Source organism: Podarcis raffonei, chromosome 1 (genome assembly GCF_027172205.1).
Source record: "Podarcis raffonei isolate rPodRaf1 chromosome 1, rPodRaf1.pri, whole genome shotgun sequence".
NCBI classification, from domain to species: Eukaryota; Metazoa; Chordata; class Lepidosauria; order Squamata; family Lacertidae; genus Podarcis; species Podarcis raffonei.
This window is the reverse complement of record NC_070602.1, coordinates 9,686,674-9,697,941: the sequence shown is the minus strand read 5'-3', so window position 1 is coordinate 9,697,941 and position 11,268 is coordinate 9,686,674. Positions and strand designations below refer to the sequence as shown.

Below are 11,268 nucleotides of genomic sequence, written 5' to 3'. Positions count from 1 at the left end.
AATAAAGCGAAAAGAGCGCCGCAACCCCAGAGTCGTCCGCAACTGGACCTAATGGTCAGGGGTACCTTTACCTTTACCTCCCAGGTCCCAGTCCAACACTCTAACCACTGCCCTGCACTGTCTCTTTTTACATAGAATGATATGAAACATTGTTCAAAAACAGGCTTTAGAAACATAATATATTTAGTTACCAAAATTTACATACCACTTAAACAAAATTATTTTCACATTGGAAACAGATGATAAAAAGTTACATACCATGTGAAGAAGAAGAGTTTGGATTTGATATCCCGCTTTATCACTACCCGGAGGAGTCTCAAAGCGGCTCACAACCTCCTTTCTCTTCCTCCCCCACAACAAACACTCTGTGAGGTGAGTGAGGCTGAGAGACTTCAAAGAAGTGTGACTAGCCCAAGGTCACCCAGCAGCTGCAGGTAGAGGAGCGGGGAAGTGAACCCGGTTCACCAGATTACGAGTCCACTGCTCTTAACCACTACACCACACTGGTTCACGTGAATGCAGGTTGAATCAACCCAAATCATTGCCTGGGAAGAAGGCAATGGCTGGAAAAGGTGTAGCGATGGCATTGCCAGGGTAAATCTTTGGGCACATGTCTCGTGTCCTGCTAAGCAGAATGAACAGGAGGACCTCCAAACACAGCAAGCCTAGCTTGCCACATTTTGAAGGAAGGGGAGTAATCACAGAATCATAGAATTGTAGAATTGGAAGAGATCCCAAGGGTCATATCCACCCCTTGGTATTGCAGGAATCTCAACAAGATCGTACATGACAGGTGGTCATCCAACCTCTGCTTAAAAACCTCCAAGAAAGGAAAGTCTGACACCTCCCCAGGGAGTCCTCTCCAATGTCGAACAGCTCCTACTTTTCAGAAAGCTCTTCCTGATGTTGAGTCGGAATCTCTTTTCTTGTAACTTAAAGCCAGTGGTTTGAGGCCTACCCTCCAGAGCAGGAGAAAAAAAGCTTGCTCCATCTTCCATGTGATAGCCCTTAACATATTTGAAGATGGTTATCATATCTCCATATGGACCATATGGACCATAAAGAAGGCTGATTGCCAAAGAATTGATGCTTTTGAATTATGGTGCTGGAGGAGACTCTTGAGAGTCCCATGGACTGCAAGAAGATCAAACCTCTCCATTCTGAAGGAAATCAGCCCTGAGTGCTCACTGGAAGGACAAATCCTGAAGCTGAGGCTCCAATACTTTGGCCACCTCATGAGAAGAGAAGACTCCCTGGAAAAGACCCTGGTGTTGGGGAAGATGGAGGGCACAAGGAGAAGGGGACGACAGAGGACGAGATGGTTGGACAGTGTTCTCGAAGCTACCAGCATGAGTTTGACCAAACTGCTGGAGGCAGTGGAAGACAGAAGTGCCTGGCGTGCTCTGGTCCATGGGGTCATGAAGAGTTGGACACAACTAAACGACTAAACAACAACAATCTCCTCTTCATATCTCCTCTTTTCCAGGCTAAATGTACCCAGCTCCTTCAACTGTTCCTCATCAGGCTTGGTTTCCAGACCCATGATCATCTTGGTCGCCCTCCTCTGCACACCTTCCACCTTGTCAAAACCCTTCTTAAATTGTGGCACACAGAACTGGACACAGAACGCCAGGCATGGACTGTACCAAAGCAAAATAGAGTGGGACTATTACTTCCCTTGATCTGAACCCTGTACTTCTGCACATTACCATTTAAAGAGAGACCCTCTCCCTGCCCCCAGGAAGTCCATTAGAGTCTGAAATTGTAGCCCTGATGCTAAGGAGTGTGCTTTCTCAGAAGCCCATATCACATCTCAAAGGATCTGTTCAGTACGATTCCCAAAATGGTAGTCTGGCAAACAGACTGGTTTTGTTCCTCCAGTCTTTCATATTTTGAGACACGACAGGCATCCACTATTGGCACCTTCCGGAAACAACTGAAGACTTTTTTGTTCTGGTAAACTTTCCCAGCTAGACAAATTGGTCTCTGCTCAGTATTCTTTTTAAATTTATATGCTGTTATTTTCGGTGTGGGTTACTGGGCTGTTTTTACTGCATCTTGTACATCACCTTGGGGCTGTTGAGGAAGGTGATTAATAAATTAATAAGAATATTTCCAACAAATCTCTGAGTGGTTTACGGCATCATAAAAACACCGCAAATAAATACAACTTACAAATCCATATTTTAAAGCAGTACAGATCGATTATACGGCCTCTTAAGACATCATCATAAACTGAAACAGCTAATATATGGGGGGCCACGATAACCACGAGCAGATCCAAAATACAGGAATACAACCAGGCCCCCCCACCAAATATGCAGTACAGTCATACCTCAGGTTGAAGTAGCTTCAGGTTAAGCATTTTCAGGTTGCACTTCGCGGCGACCCAGAAGTAACGGAGCACGTTACTTCTGGGTTTCGCCGCACGCACATGCACAGACACTCAAAATGACGTCACGCGCATGCACGGAAGTGGCGAATCGCGACCTGCGCACGCACAGATGCGCGGACGTGGCTTGTGTTTGCTTCATGATGTGAATGGGGCTCCAGAATGGATCCCGTTCGCATCCAGAGGTACCACTGTATGCTTTTATAGGAAGCAATAGCCCTCTCGCCTCTACTGCTGTCTCCCCAACTTCTTGTTGTTTAGTCGTTTAGTCGTGTCCGACTCTTCATGACCCCATGGAACAGAGCACACCAGGCACTTCTGTCTTCCACTGCCTCCCGCAGTTTGGTCAAACTCATGCTGGTAGCTTCGAGAACACTGTCCAACCATCTCGTCCTCTGTCGTCCCCTTCTCCTTGTGCCCTCCATCTTTCCCAACATCAGGGTCTTTTCCAGGGAGTCTTCTCTTCTCATGAGGTGGCCAAAGTATTGGAGCCTCAGCTTCACGATCTGTCCTGCCAGTGAGCACTCAGGGCTGATTTCCTTCAGAATGGATCTGTTTGATCTTCTTGCAGTCCACGGGACTCTCAAGTGTCTCCTCCAGCACCATAATTCAAAAGCATCAATTCTTCGGCGATCAGCCTTCTTTATGGTCCAGCTTTCACTTCCATACATCACTACTGGGGAAACCATAGCTTTAACTATACGGACCTTTGTTGGCAAGGTGATGTCTCTACTTTTTAAGATGCTGTCCCCAACTTAAGCTCACCCTAAAAGGTGGGGTGAAAATACTCCCCCACTCCCGGAGCATCTTGCTTTCAGCAGGCAGCCTCTACAATCATAGAATCATAGAACTGTAGTGTTGGAAGGGACCACGAGGGTCATCTAGTCCAACCCCCTGCGATGCAGGAATCTTTTTGCTCACCCCATTTAGTGTCATTTCCGCCCATGTTCTTGCTGTAGAACATTCCAGAAACACACTCAGCGAAGCACAAGAAGCAGGTAGCACCTCCACCACCTCCCTGCTCCTCGTTCCCATCCAAGTTTGTTTAAGCTCATCCAGGAAACAATATTTCACAAGGGAGCGTTAGGTCTGAATAATGAGAGGAAAGGCAATTTGGCCCATGGCGAGAACCTTGTCATTGAGTTTCAAGGCTCACGCTATATAGCCTTGGCTCAGATACAAGAAGGAAGGTCACCTTGCAGTTTTGACAGGCGCCTCCCGCAGGACAAGGGCAAAGAGATTCGTGGTTACAACTTATGGGTCAATTGCAGAGAAACAAGGGGGGCTGGCGGGGGGCCTGGCAAGCTGCTTAGGCCAGGGCAGCTATCCCACTGTGTTTCCCTGGGAGTAAAAGTCCTATTGAACTCAGCAGGGCTTGGTTTCAAGGATTAATTAATTTAATAAAAAACACCTGATGTGTGTGAAATCAGTTTCAAACAACAACAGCAAATAAATAAATAAATAAATAAAATCAATGCAAATCCAATGCAAATCTCCGTTTAGAAGGCTTGTTGAATGGGAAGCAGTTCTAAAAGGCAGATTCCACCACCCTAAAGGACCAGTTCTGACATGGTGTGGAATGAATCTCCTAATAAAATGGTATCTGCAGGATGCCCTCTCCTTCAGAAGGCAGGAGTGATCTGTTGGGTATAACATAAGGTCTTCATGTGTGTGTGTGTGTGTGCACATTCATTTACATTGGCTACTTCTCCCTACTAGGGGTGGCTGACCATTAATAGCACCCTTGGGGCTGAAAAAAGAAGGTGGCCCCTCTTCGTTTTGCTTCCTGTCTGGGACAGCCAAACTGACAAGCCTATGGGAGACCACACTAAGTCGCTGCTTTTGGCTCAGATGGATGCAAGTTGCAGCTGGTTACGCTCTCCAGAATGCACCACGTTCCCTGCTGAACACCAGCCACTTATGTAAAGCTGCGTAAGGTCAGCAGGTGCTAAAATTACATCAGGGCCCTGTCTGTGTATCCATGACACGGTAAACTGTGCAAGGAGCAGCATCCCACATGGGAGGCATATAAAAAACTCAAGCCATATTAGAGAAACACAAGCAGGAGGCTCTTGTGGTCCCAGGAGTAATTAAGGTGAAGGCAGAATGGAACAACCTTCAAAGTAATTAACTGAGAGCACTGAGGCAACGCAAAGAGCTAAATTAATCCAGAACCATGTTAGAAAATGAGGTGAAATTCTCAAGAAGTGTTCAAATTGCTTGTGGGGGTGGGAAGAAGGCAGAGGGATTGTGGCTTCTTAGCAACTGTTCTCAGAAAGTAATGATTTGGCTAAAATTGGGAGGAGGGGAGGTCAAGGGGTAGAGCTTGTGGGTTTCAGTTAGAGCGCTCCCTCAATAATCCATCCTGGGATCAAGTCCTCAGTTTCAAAATGACACATACACATGTCAACTCAGAAGAGTGTTGAATAGCTGCTATATCTTTCTATATAATAAAAAGTAAGGTTGTTGTCACGCTGTAGTTTGCTTGGCTGCTGACAGGCAGTGCTGCAGACTACAGAGTTCACAAGTGGGCATCCCAGGTGAATTGCAGAGCTCCTAAAGCTGCCAGCCTTGGAGGTCCTGCCCCTGGGATCCAGATCTCCAAGCTGCTCCATGCCACTGTTGGCCACCTTCCTCTTCCAAGGCCACCCTTGGAATCTGCTGTTGCCACCACTACTTGTAATGAAGAGCAGCAGGAAGAAAAGCACAGGGTGCAAGGATAGTGCCGTGAGGCAGAAACGGATAAGGAATGTTCCTAGAGCAGACAGTTGGTGTCCAGATCCACAGTGGGGGCAGCAGGGTGAGGTGGAAAGGGAAAAGTCACCTGCAAAGACAGCGTTTATCATTTAGGGATAGTTCCTTTGTATTAAGAAGTCGGTACTTTGAGGACTTGCCCTAACATCATAGGACAAGGCAGTTCCAAAGGTCTGAAGGTAGCTGCACAAATTTGCCTTAGGAAGGTCTGAAAAATAAAGTTGCGTCAAGCCATACCCACATTCCTCCAGTCTGCCTGTAGAATGATTCCATCACCTATATATGCAACTTTTTTTATTGGTTTGTGGGTGCAATGCATTCGTAGTCTGGCTTGTGTTAAGCTGATCTGTGGTTGCTAGGTAAAGGGTAAAGGGACCCCTGACGACTCTGGGGTTGTGGTGCTCATCTCGCTTTATTGGCCAAGGGAGCCGGCGTACAGCTTCCGGGTCATGTGGCCAGCATAACTAAGCCGCTTCTGGCAAACCAGAGCAGCGCACAGAAACGCCGTTTACCTTCCCGCCGGAGTGATACCTATTTATCTTCTTGCACTTTGATGTGCTTTTGAACTGCTAGGTTGGCAGGAGCAGGGACCGCGCAATGGGAGCTCACCCCGTCACAAGGATTCGAAACACCGACCTTCTGAACGGCAAGTCCTAAGCTCTGTGGTTTAACCCACAGCGCCACCCGTGTCCCTGTGGTTGCTAGATGCCATCAAAAAAGTGGTATTGCTTCTCGCAGGGGAGCAGCAAAAAACCCAAACATGTGCAATAGATGAACAGAGTGTGTTCTACGGTTCCTGATCCCCCACTCACCAGTCCTTTTTATTAAAGATGTGATAGAGCAACAGGAAAATGCTCTATTTTATTTATCATTTTTTATCATTTTATTTATCATTATGGACTTTATTTTTAAAAATCTCAGTTGAATGCACTGAGCAAATTCAGGATGTTGTGCTTTTTTGAGAAAAAAGAAAAACCATTTCCACTGTGTACCTTAACAACAATCCTTCAGTAACTTCCTGTTAATGCATCAATCAATGTACTGAGTCACTCCAGCCATTGTGAGATCTCACCCTTCAAATATCAAATTATATAAAACGAAACATGTGATTGAATATTATTGTGACATTTTAAGGTCCAGTAATTAATGGATAAGCTCTCCATACATACACTATCAGCACATCCATCTTTACTTCTTCTATAACATATTAATTTAGTAAGAAGAAGAAAAAGAGAGTTATATACCAGATTTCCATATGCCATTGCTTTTTATCTGGTCTACCAGGAGATTTCCAGTTACCCACTGTTACTAGTTTCTTTGCTATTAATAACACCATTGTTTAGTTCTAGGTCTCTTTCATTAACAGTTCCTTTTAGGCAGCCAAGGAGGATTTGCTTTGGATTTAAAGCTATATGACATCCAGTTATGTCATTTGTTTTATTTAACATCTCCTGCTGAAAGGGCTTGATTTGTGTACGATGCCAAAATATATGAATGCAACTGAATTCCAATATATCTCACATATATCCTGTTGGAGATTGCAATTTTTTTCACCAATACTGTATTTTATAATCATTTATTTCATTTTAATTGGTATTATGTTTTAACATTTTAATAAATTCAAATCCACTCATCTCTAGGAATTACAGCACCTATGTCCTGTTTAGTCTCAGAATTGGGAAACTTTTGAGTTATATCAAGAAATATTCTGTACTAGGGATTCTATCCTGTAAGCTTTCTATTTCCAAAGATTGCAAGTTTAAGTTCATCTATTCTGTTTTTATAACTTTTATCTTATATAAGTCAAAGAACAAAAATCAGATATAGAACTTTCAGACTGAAGTAAGGTGATGGCCACATCATCTGCATAAAGATTTTTTCCCCCACATTGACCCAAGATTATACCCTTGATATGCATATTAGTTCTAACTGCTGTACTGAGGGGTTTTGTGTGGATAATAATGATGAGGAGACAACCTTGCCTAGCTCCTTGGCTTAATGTAACTGGATCAGAGATATTTCCATTTACTAATATCTTTGTACACAGGGCATTCTAAATACTACCGACTGAGTTTATGAAGCTTACCTAAGTACCAAAAGCTTGTAATATATTCCCACGGAATTGACATTCAATTCTGTCAAAAGCCTTTTCGGCATATAAACACAGACTAGTGTTTTTTTCTTATTTCATTGTAAGTTTTCTATAATATTTATCAATTGTTTGATATTAATTCACATATTACATCCTGCAATAAAACCAGTTCAGTCTCCTCAATATATTTTACATAATAATTCCCAAATTTGCTGCTTTTAAAGTGCACCATAATTTGAAGCAATGATTAAGATAAGCTGTATATATGAAGAAGATAAGAATGGGTCTTTTTCAGTTTTAGGATGAGCGTGGTACAGGCTTCACTTCATAATTTATGTTGTGTTTTTATATCTGTATATTGAAAACAAGCATTCTTAGTGGATTTAGAATGCTGTATATTCCCTCCCCCCCTTAAACTGTTCTTTCTACCCTACAGTAAAAATATGTGACAAGTGACTCAGTGTATAAGGTGTTTTCTATTTTGTAGTACCGATTAATTAATCTCTGACTAGTTTTCTGTCACTAATCCCAGCAAAAATTAGTACTGTGTATACTGACATTATTTACTTGTGCAGCATAGTGGAGGGGACGACGACCAGACGTTTTAATTCATCCCTCTGCCTGCCCTCCACTAAGAGTCTTATAAAGATGTTTCATGATAAATACTAGAAAGGCCTTTCAATGACAAAAGCCATTGTGCCACATAAAGCAAACAGGTTTCAGTGAGGCACCAAACATGAGATTGTTTTTATTGTTAAATCATTTTGAGTTGTTTTATAGGAAATTCATAACTGGAATAAAATAAAATTATGAAATGTGCATATGATAAATAAAATTCTATCTTCTGCTTTATTAGTAGCTTTTGATTTAGAGTGTAAGCTATCTATTGCCTTAGGGTCTACAGCCCAACCCTGAGCTCCTGTGGGATGGACAGTACATCCACAACAGTTAGCCAGTTGCTACCTGTCCTTCAAGGATTAAGAACTCACTCCAAGAGCCCCACCCCTTTCAGACTCAGGAAGTGGAGCCTTGCGGCTGTGTATAGGTGAGGTCCACTAGTCCCATTTGAGGGTAGAGGGTGGTATATGGTTGATCAGGCAGGGAATCTGATCACTGGTGTGGTGTCAGGGACTAGGCAGAGGAGGAATGGTGGAGACCGCCTCCCCAGCCTGACCCTTCCAGAGAAGAAGGAGACAGTTCAGGATTACAGCAGGGGTTTGAGGGAGGTCACAGCTCAGAGGAAGATGAGAAGTTGGGAAATAATGGGAGAGGAGGAGGAGGAGACAGAGCTGGAGCAGCTGGCCGACACGTTATCACTAGAAAGCATTCCAGATCCACCATCTCCCAGAACCCGGCAAGCCTTAAAAGTAGGAGAGTTAAGAGCTTGAAGACAGATGGCCCCAAGGGGAAACCGTAGGGGTGTGGGTGCTGTTGACGAATGAGGAAGTGGGAGAGAAGGGGGGTGGCATTTTGCTTGGGGCAACGCCACTATTCCACTATTACTTCAAGAATGAGAAACTTGTGGCTCTCCAGGTGTTGATCTCCAACTCCCATCACCCAGCATGCGATGATGTGGCTTGTAGTCTGTTACGTTCTGAGTTGAATAGGATCCAATAGGCAGCAGTCTGATTGGCCCTAGAACAATAGGATTCAGAATGCAGCAGTCTGATTGGTCCTAGAACAATAGGATTCAGAATGCAGCAGTCTGGTTGGTCCTAGAACAATAGGATTCAGAATGCAGCAGTCTGATTGGTCCTACAACAATAGGATCCAAAAGGCAGCAGTCTGATTGGCCCTAGAACAATAGGATTCAGAATGCAGCAGTCTGATTGGTCCTAGAACAATAGGATCCAGAATGCAGCAGTCTGATTGGCCCTAGAACAATAGGATCCAAAAGGCAGCAGTCTGATTGGCCCTAGAACAATAGGATTCAGAATGCAGCAGTCTGATTGGTCCTAGAACAATAGGATCCAGAATGCAGCAGTCTGGTTGGTCCTAGAACAATAGGATTCAGAATGCAGCAGTCTGATTGGTCCTAGAACAATAGGATTCAGAATGCAGCAGTCTGATTGGTCCTAGAACAATAGGATCCAGAATGCAGCAGTCTGATTGGTCCACAGGAGCCACCCAATCCAGCTCCAGGTGGAAGGGAATCTGCAACCTGATTGGTGTACAGGAGAATCCCAGAATTAGCCAATCACGTGGGGCCCATTGTGTAAATAATGTATATAAGGCAGACATTCTGGGGGAACTTCCATTTCTCCTCACCACTATGAGCTGAATAAAGAGCATGAAATGCACTCTTGACTCCGAGTATATTTCATAGTCCATCAACATCTGGAGAACTTTGGGTTCCCCTTTGTCAATATAATCCTTCCCTTGGAGACCAGAGTGCAAAAGCCCCAACACTTTCACTACACGCAAATGCCTGCCATCTGATGCCCTTCTGCAGCTATCTCCAAGCCTTTCCTCCTGACCTTGCGTCACCCTACAGGATCAATGATTGCTCGTCTCTCTCCTCCTCTTAATAACACAAGACTCATTCACAGCCCTCAAAGCCCAGCGCTTCACAGAAATCTATGCCCGCACAACAGATCAATGCCAGGCTGGGGATGCAGGCAGAATACAAAGCAGAGACCGTGGCGATGAAGCCGAGGAAATGTTTCTGAAGGTTCACCTCCGCTCCAGATCTCAAAAAGGCGCGATGGGGTGTGGGAAAAGAAAACACACACCAATTACTGTGCATCTGCAGTTCCCTTTCCATCAGACAGAAGGGTGATTGCGAGGCATGGTTTTTACAAGCGCCAGCAGTCCCTGGCTTGAAGAGATATGTACAATTTCTATGAGGAGCAGGTGGTGGAATGCAGCTGCTGCATAATCACACGCATCCTCCCCAAAGGAGCTCATCAATAGTCAATGGGGTGAAGTTAAACACGGGGTGAGGGAGAACCCGCAATGATAAATGCCGTCGCAGATGAAAAGAAGCATAAATGCTGGAAGTGGAAACGGCACTAGCAATCAAGCCAAAAACCTGCTCCAAAAATTCTACCTCGTATATGCTTTTTAAAAAATAAAAAAAATCAGCGTTAAAGAAATAGGTCGTTCCAGAGTTACGTGTTTCATTTTCAGAGAGCTGGAAGAGACCCTGAGGATCATCCAGCCCACCCCCTTGCGATGCAGGAATATGCAGCTGTCCCATGCGGGGATCGAACCTGCAACCTTGGCGTTATCAGCACCATGCTCTAACCAACTGAGCTATGCAGGCTGAGTTTGTTGGGAATGGCAAGTGGGGAGAGTGTGGGGCACTCACGTCCTGCTTAGAGGCTTCTAAGAGGTATCTGGCCACCCACTGTGACAACAGAAGAAGTCTGTATTCATTTAAATTTCACTCAGAGTAGACCCATCGGAGTTATTTGATTTATTTAACCAACTGGATGTGCCAACAACCCTTTAAGCTCCCAGGATTCATTTAAAGTCATGTGCATCAAATGTGCTTTAAATGTATGGTGTTTGTGTGAGCCTATTTGTTCTGCACGCTTCACATAAACCTCTGCCATAGCTCAGTGGAAGAATCATGCCTTTTCATGCGGAAGGGTCCCAGTTCTATCCTTCTCCAGTTTAAGGGGTCAGGTGGCAGGTGATAGGGAAAGACCCTCAGCTCAGGCCTGGGGTAAAGGTAAAGCGACCCCTGACCATTAGGTCCAGTCGTGGCCGACTCTGGGGTTGCGGCGCTCCTCTCACTTTACTGGCCGAGGGAGCCGGCGTACAGCTTCTGGGTTATGTGGCCAGCATGACGAACCAGAGCAGCGCGTGGAAACGCCGTTTACCTTCCCACCGAAGCGGTACCTATTTATCTACTTGCACTTTGACGTGCTTTCGAACTGCTAGGTTGGCAGGAGCAGGGACCGAGCAACGGGAGCTCACCCCGTCGCGGGGATTCGAACCGCCAACCTTCTGATCAGCAAGTCCTAGGCTCTGTGGTTTAACCCACAGCGCCACCCATGTCCCTTCAGGCCTGGGGAGCTGTTGC

At 44.9% G+C, this 11,268-nt stretch overlaps 1 non-coding gene across 1 annotated transcript; it reads right to left on the bottom strand.

The window, feature by feature from the left end:
• Positions 1–10,429: 10,429 nt before the first annotated feature.
• Positions 10,430–10,503, bottom strand: TRNAI-GAU (transfer RNA isoleucine (anticodon GAU)). Its single transcript has one exon. It is a non-coding gene; the product is annotated as a tRNA-Ile (tRNA).
• Positions 10,504–11,268: the final 765 nt, after the last annotated feature.